Consider the following 8,789-nt stretch of genomic DNA (forward strand, 5'->3'; position numbering starts at 1 on the left):
GGTGTCAGTGAACCAACAGTATGCAAAGTCATTCACAGAGTATGCATGGCTATTTGTGAATTGAGAAGACATTACATAAACTTCCCTGATGCTGCAACCCAGGCAAACTACAAGGTACAATTCTATGAAAATGGGAAATTCCCGGGAGTCATAGGCTGCATGGGACCCATATTCCCATAAAATGTCCCTCTACTCCAGATGCTGAGGAATACAGGAACCGCAAGAACTGGTTTTCTATAAATCTATAAGGTGTATGCACTCCCCAGTTACAGTTTTCAAACATTGTTGCACATTGGAAAGGTGCAACTCATGATTCCCGGATCTTCCTTAACTCATCTCTGTGTTCTCAGTTTGAAAGAGGAGATCACAAGGGAATATTGCTTGGTGATAGTTGGTATGCTCAAAAGAATTTTCTGTGTACACCATACTTGCACCCAACAACAACTGAGCAAAGGCGCTACAACCAGACTCATATGCGCACTAGGGGACTAGTAGAGCGCATGTTTGGAAGAGTCGCTTTCAGTGCCTTCGGAAAACACTTCGATTCCAACCAAGAAGATGCTGCACTGTTATCATTGCAACAGCTGTTCTTCACAACTACCTGAAACGGCATGGATGCCCAGATCCCCCGATACTGGAGGATGACAATCTAGATGTACCACCATTTACAACAGACCACACAGAAGGACTTGCCTACAGAGATGCTTTTGCATTGTGTCAGTTTAAGTAGTAATTTTTGACATTACCTTTTCACACTTCTGCTGGGATCTGATACATTTTCACATGTAATGAGCAAATTACTGTATTTCAAAAGTGTTTTTTTGTCTGGTATATTAAATAAACAACCAAAACATTCAAAATGATTTAATAAAACAATTTTTATTTCAGATTCACGCATTGTCATGGTATTTGAGACAGTTGCATCTCTCTCTCCTTCATCTTCATTTCCAGTTCTACTTGGAGGATCTTCATTTTCATTTCATGCTCCTCCTTAAAGTACTTCAACTTGTGTTCATGAAATTCAATAGCCAGCTTTTCATGGATTGTGACTCTTGTTTTGGTGACCAGTAATGGCAGAAACTGCCACCCTAACTTCTGAGGATGTGGACTCATTAAATATCGAGAATAAAGTCGTTGTGTTTCGAGAAAAAACTCGTTTTTTCGAGAAAAAACTAGTTTAATCTCGCATTATAATGACTTTATTCTCAATATTTAATGAGTTTATTCTCAAGATTGTATTTAGACTTTTTTCTCGAAATTTAACGAGTTTAATCTCGCATTATAATGACTTTAATCTCGATATTTAATGAGTTTATTCTCAAGATTGTATTTCGACTTTTTTCTCGAAATTTAATGAGTTTAATCTCGATATTTAATGAGTTTATTCTCAAGATTGTATTTCGACTTTTTTTCTCGAAATTTAACGAGTTTAATCTCGCATTATAATGACTTTATTCTCGAGATGGTTTTATTTTTTTATTATTGCTTGGCCCTAATCCTCTTCCGTATGTTTCACATCAAATGAAAGAAACAGAAAGAAATAAAGGTTTGAAAGGGAGCAAGAAATGCCAAAATATAACCATTGTAATACAACTGATTAGTTTCTTTCTTTGCAGGTCCTCCACCAGTCTTAAACCTCTCTCTACAGGCTTCTGCAGCAGTTTTTTTTAGGTTGATTTTTATATTCATCCACAAAACGTATCGGTTACCTAACGTAACCTCGGTCCTCTCTAGATGAGGGAACGAGTATTGCGTAAGCTAGCTTACGCTACGGGAAAGATTAATCTTTTCTGAGATATTGAAGCCAAAAAATTATCCTTAATTTTTGTATCCATTGTCAACGCAGTGCGGCAGCTGCAGACCTTGAGCGGGCTAGCTAGCGAGCTCATAGGTTGCTCTGCGGCAACTGCTGCAGCCTATAGACGAGCTTGGGCGAACTCGCATCCAATGAGAGGCGTCCGCGCTCACTGCAACAAAGCCCGCCAAAATGGGCGTGACTAGAGTGCATATAAGCGTAGTTCGTAGGCTGGAACCCTGGTTTTCATTGACTGAAGCGAAAAGTCGCCGTGGCGCGAAGCACGGCCGGCTACGCAATACTCGTTCCCTCATCTAGAGAGAACCGAGGTTACGTTAGGTAACCGATACGTTCTCTTCACGAGAGGTTCTCTCGTATTGCGTAAGCTAGCTTACGCTACGGGAACCCATTGTCAACGCCGTCGCGCCAAGCATCCACTGTATGAGCCCCAGGGAATTAAGGGGGACCCGGGGAGCCCTTATGAGTGAGGAAATAATATCTGGCCGGCAAGAATGCGGGTCATTGATTGTGTAATACATAAGCACATAGTGGGAAGGGAACGACAGAGCGGTGGTGCCGGTCTGTGTGGAATGTGTCCCATCAGTGCAGCTCACCAGGGGAGCTGTAGCGTATTAAACCGCTAGTAGTTTTGCCTGCAGAGCGGGCACTTCCATATTGTAAAATCTGACAAAGGTGGAGGGGGAAGTCCATCCCACTGCCACACATATGTCGTGAATGGAAATCCCGCTGGACCATGCCCACGAGGATGCCATGCCTCTAGTGGAGTGAGCCCTAATGCCCAACGGGCATGGCAGGTCTTTTGACGCGTATGCAGCAGCAATAGCGTCCACTATCCATCTAGATAGTGTCTGTTTCGAGGCAGCGAGACCTTTGGTGCGCCCTCGAGCGAAACGAAAAGCTGCTCAGAGCGTCTGAAAGCGGCGGGCGCGCAGTATACAATCTCAGTGCTCTGACCGGGCAAAGGAGATTGGCGTCGCGTTCAGCTATCGGTGCTGGCAGCGCCGATAGGGAAATGACCTGTGCTCTGAAAGGAGTACCGATCACCTTGGGAACATAGCCGTGTCTAGGCTTTAAAATGACCTTGGAGTCACTTGGTCCAAACTCAAGACACGCAGCTGACAGACAGCGCGTGAAGGTCTCCCACACGTTTGACTGATGACAGGGCAGTCAGAAAACGGTTTTGAGTGAAAGGTATTTCAAATCCACGGATTGAAGTGGTTCGAAAGGGGGCTTTCATAGTTTCGAGAACTATAGAAAGATCCCAGATAGGAACCGATGGGAGCGCGGGGTTCATCCTTCTAGCTCCCTGAGGAAGCGGATGACCAGCTTGTTTTTACCCCATGACTGGCCGTGCAGGGGTTCAGCGAACGCCGCAACGGCCGCCACATACACTTTGAGCGTGGATGGGGATCTGCCCTTATCCAGCAGCTCTTGTAGAAATACTGAGCAGCGACGACACCCCACATGTCCAGCGGGTCCAGGTCTCGGTCGGTGCACCATTTTGAGAACACAGACCATTTTGACGCATAGAGTCTTCTCGTGGAAGGGGCTCTAGCTTGTATGATGGTGTTTATTACTCCTTCTGGCAGAGCGACGGGTAGTCGTTGATCACCCACGCATGCAGCCCAGCGCTCTGGGTGGGGATGCCAGATTGTGCCGCGAGCTTGAGAGAGGAAATCTGCTCTCACTGGGATGGGCCACGGCGCTGTCAGTGACAGCTGCGTAAGCTCCGGGAACCATGTCTGATTCTCCCAACGCGGGGCTATGAGGAGCACCGAGTGACGCGCTTCCCTGATCCTCTGCATTACCTGTGGCAATAGCGAGAAGGGAGGGAAGGCGTAAGCGGGCGTCTGGGCCAGTCCTGGGCCAGCTGCGTCCTCGCTTCGAGAAAAATATTGGGCAGTGAGAGTTCTCTTTGGACGCAAAGAGGTCTATCTCCGCTCTGCCGAATAGGTGCCATAACGTCTGGACTGTTTGAGCGTGCGGGGACCATTCCCCTGGGGGAATATTGTCTCTGGACAGTCTGTCCGGGCCGTCGTTCAGGTGGCCTGGCACGTCGCGTCGCCCTCAGCGAGCGCAGGTGGCACTGGGACCAACTCAGTATGCGTTTCGTCAGATGGAAGAGGTTCCTGGATCTGACACCGCCCTGACGGTTTAGGTAGGATACCACAGATCTGTTGTCCGAACGGACCAGGACGTGGTGACCCTGAATGACCGGAGAAAGCGCACGGCGCCTACTCGACCGCTATCATTTCCAGACAATTTATGTGAAGGAGCTTTTCCTGAACTGACCATAGGCCGAAAACCGGAGAGCCCTCGCGAGACCGCGCCCCAACCCGTGTTGGACGCGTCTGTCGAGATGACTTTTCGGCGAGATACAGCTCCCATTGTCACTCCCCGCTGATACCATTCGGCCACTGTCCAGGGCTGCAGAGCTGAAATACAGGTCTGAGTCACCTTGATGGGCTGGCGGCCTGTGGCCCAAGCCCAGTGAGACGCTCGGGTGTTTAGCCAATGCTGAAGCGAGCGCATGTGCAGTAAACCCAGCTGAAGTACTGCTGCGGCTGAGGCCATGTAGCCTAGCACTCTCTAAAATTTCTTCAGAGGTGTGAGGCTGTTCATCTGAAATGACGCTGACTAGTCGCTGCACACGGCCTGGCTGTGTAGATAAGCGAGCCGTCATTGCCACTGAGTCTAGTTCTATTCCAAGGAAGGAAATTGCCTGACTGGGCTGTAGTGAGCTCTTGGTCCAATTGACTGCAAGGCCCAAACTGTTCAGATGACTGAGGAGAACTGTCCTGTGAGACAGAAGCTCCGTATGTGATTGTGCCAAAATCAGCCAATCGTCCAAATAGTTCAGAATTCGCAAACCCTGACTCCGCAGGGGTGTGGCGCCAGCGTCCATGCACTTCGTGAAAGTACGGGTGCTAAGGACAGGCCGAACGGAAGGACGGTGTATTGATAAACCTGGCCGTCGGCGAATCTCAAAAATGGCCTGTGACGGGATTTATCTGAATCTGAAAGTATGCATTTTTCAGATCGAGAGAAATAAACCAGTCCCCTGGCGCATCATGCGCGAGGAGTTTGCTGGTTGTAAGCATTTTGAGCGGTCTTTTTGCAAGCGCTTTGTTCAAAACCCTGAGATCTAATATTGGTCTGAGGCCGCCGTCTTTCTTGGGGACAAGAAAATAACGGCTGTAAAACCCGACTTCGCTCAGGGAGGTGGCACTCTCTCTATGGCCCTTTTGCACAGAAGGTTTGCTATTTCTGAACGAAGCATGCACGCTGCTTCCGTGTTCAAAGTAGTTTCGAGCAGCTCTGAAGCAAGGAGGACGGCGATCGAACTGTAGCAAATAGCCCTGTTTTATTGTGCTTAACACCCATTCGGATATCCCTGTAATATCTTCCCACGCTTTGAAGCGTAATGTTAGAGGGTGATTGGCCAAATCGCTCTGATTGCCGCACACAGCGCTGAACAGAATGTGTGAGCGCTTACTGTGCTTATGCTGGACTGCTCGCAGACAGCATGGACAGGCTGTTCTGTGAGTGACTTCCGATTGAGGTGAATGGGGAAAGAGTCACGTCTGTTAAGTGATGCGCAAGCATAGCCACGAGCACGGGACTTACATACAGAGAAGTGTTTGCTGGCCGTGTGACAGAGCGGGCAGAGAATGGTAGCCGCGACGTATTCGTGAGCGCATTTATTGACTAACACTCGAGTGGTTCAGTAACCGCTTTTGAGTGTGCTCTGATGGGGACACGGAACGTGTAATGCTTGTGTGTAGAGGTGAACACTAGATTGTGGGCACATTTTCTACACATAAGGCTGGTCGTGTGACAGAGCGGCCAGAGAATGGGCGCGCGACGGATTCGTGGGTGCGTTTATTAACCCTAACACTCGAGCGGTCATAACCGCTTTATGTGAGTGTGCTCTGATAGGGACACGGGATGTGTAATGCTTGTGTGTAGGGGTGAACACTGAATTGTGGGTACATTTTCTACACATAAGGCTTTATTTTGAGTCGCCGTGGAAACGGCGTTTGAGTGCAGAGCAAGCGGGTAATATCACCGGCTTGTTGGCTGCTGAATCCACCACTGCAGTAGCCTGAGAGAAGGGGACTGACAGGGGCGTACGGGACTTACATACAGCTGGCCGTGTGACAGAGCGGGCAGAGGAGGGATAGCGCACGGGCTCGTGGGGCGATTTATTAACTCTAACACTCGAGCGGTCGTGAACAGCTTATGTGAGTGTGCTCTGATAGGGACACGGGATGTGTAATGCTTGTGTGTAGGGGTGAGCACTGGATTGTGGGCACATTTTCTACACATAAGGCATGTTTACTCTTTACAAGATTTCTTTGGGTCGCCGTGAAAACGGCGTTTGAGTGCAGGCAAGCGGGTAGTATCACCGGCTTGTTGGCTGCTGAATCCACCACTGCAGTAGCCTGATAGAAGGGGACTGACAGGGGCGAAGCTTTGACGGTGGTCCGGCCGTGGCGGGACTGAGCCGTCGTTTTCTCAACAACGCTAGGAGGACTTCGGTTGCTCAGGTTTCAGTACAATCTTAGGCCGAGGCCCGCAGGAGGCGGCGGTCTGCGGCGGCTGTCTGAGCGCTGATCGAGGGCGGCCGCCCTGTCGACGCTGAGAAGTCTGGCTTGTTGAGCTGGGCGCTGTGAAGAGGCTCGTGCAGGAGGCTGGTCACGTGGGCGGCCTGCAGAGGAGCTAAGCTGACGAGGCAGAAAGAGATTCATGGCTTGGGCTTCGAGAAACGGTCAACAATGCCACTCACCGCGGAACCGAAGAGACCGGACAGAGAGTGCGGCGCGTAGTGCGTTCAGCTTCTCCCAAGTCGGCTAGTCAGATCTGAAACAGCCTCTGTCTGTAAGACGGCCAACACAGGCGGAAGTAGTTCTGCAGGCCTTAGACAGGAGCACCAGCTTAGACCGCCATCTCGCGGAGGGCGGGCAAAGGTGCGGCGTGGAGTCTGTTGGGAGCCTGCTCAAGGGGCGGTGACCACTCGAGCCCGAGGCGGTCGACGGCCTGTGTGAGGAGGCGCGTTAGTTCGCTCAAGGTCTGCAGCTGCCGCACTGCGTTGACAATGGATACAAAAATTAAGGATAATTTTTTGGCTTCAATATCTCAGAAAAGATGAATCTTTCCCATAGCGTAAGCTAGCTTACGCAATACGAGAGAACCTCTCGTAAGAGAACCTGTATTGAATATAATACTGTAGTGTCAATCCATTGATATCACAAAACAATGATAAAATACAGCTATCAAGGTAATAAAAGTTGACAATTCTTACCTGAAGTTGTTGTACTGTTCTTGTGGATGTTAGTTCATTTGCATTAAATTCATTACAGATGGATTTCCATGCATTCCTTTTCTTTGATTCCACGGCAGATGTGTGCTGTTTGTCTTCAATGGCCGGGTGTCTTCATACTATTGTCTTTAAAAGAGGTTTCTCGTGCTCACTGAAGTTTTTTGATTGCAGTCTCTTCCATTGTTTTCCATGAATTTGCTTCTCCGGTTCCTTATTTTTAAGCTTTCTGGTCCATTCCATGTTTTATAGACAACCTCAGTCCAGCTAATTCAGACTAGCACAGGTGGTTTTAAATTAATCTTGTTTACTTTAGTTCAAGACTTCATATTCCAGGTGTTCTTAATCTCGAATTAGTCTGTGTTTCAGAAAGCCATTTATTGAGCAGTGATTAACTATTCTAGATTAAGGCCTAGTCTTGGCCTAATTTAAACACTGTCTGGGAAACTGCCCCTTATACTTATAAATGATGTGATCCAATGAGCTTTTGAGCAGTGGTGAAACACTTTCCTATGATGTGTTACATTCATACGAGCAGACAGAGAAATAAGTTTGAAGTAAGTTTGGAGCAGAATAAATAGAAGTAAACCTTGTGTAAATTGTCAGCTTTATGCTAAGCTAAAATTCTATTTCTAGCCATTTTACATGCACATGTTACCAGGCACAATCATATTTTTTTATCAAGAAAATTCACTTTGGATCATCATTTCGTTGTTTTCTAGTAAGACCTTTGTAAGTAAGACCTTCGTACAGACCTGGACGAGCTCACAGATACTGTTACATCATACATCAGTTTCTGTGAGGATATGTGCATCCCTACTAGGACATTTTTGTCATTCAACAATGATAAACCATGGTTCACAGGAAAACTCAGACAGCTTCGTCATGCCAAAGAGGAGGCTTACAGGGGTGGGGATAGAGTCTTGTATAATCAGGCCAGGAACACACTGAATAGGGAAATCAGAGTGGCTAAAAGAAGCTACTCTGAGAAGCTGAAAAACAAGTTTTCAGCTAACGACCCAGCATCAGTGTGGAGTGGCCTGAAACAACTTACTAATTACAGGACTCCTACCCCCAACCCTGTGGCGGACCAACGACTGGCTGGCTGACCTGAATGTGTTTTACTGCAGATTTGAAAGGCCCGATTTCACACCCCACATGCACTCGGACCTTCATTTCACACAACCATTAACACCTCCTGCAACCCCCTCCTCCCCTCCTGCTACACTACCTGCACTAAAGATCTGTGAGGGCGATGTGTGCCGTGTCTTTCGGAAGCAAAGGACAAGGAAGGCTCCAGGACCAGATGGCATCTCACCAGCTTGCCTTCGTTCCTGTGCTAACCAACTGGCCCCCATCTTCACTCAGATCTTCAATAGATCACTGGAGCAATGTGAAGTCCCATGCTGCTTCAAGCGCTCAGTCATTATCCCCGTCCCTAAGAAACCAAAAATCACAGGACTTAATGACTACAGACCTGTCAGCCCTGACATCTGTGGTCATGAAGTCATTTGAGAACTGGTGTTGGCCCACCTGAAGGACATCACTGGACCCTTTCTGGACCCCCTTCAATTTGCTTATCGAGCAAACAGGTCTGTGGATGATGCAGTCAACATGGGTTTGCATCATATCCTGCAACATCTGGACAGACCG

This window comes from Xyrauchen texanus, chromosome 24 (assembly GCF_025860055.1).
Source record: "Xyrauchen texanus isolate HMW12.3.18 chromosome 24, RBS_HiC_50CHRs, whole genome shotgun sequence".
Taxonomy (NCBI): Eukaryota; Metazoa; Chordata; class Actinopteri; order Cypriniformes; family Catostomidae; genus Xyrauchen; species Xyrauchen texanus.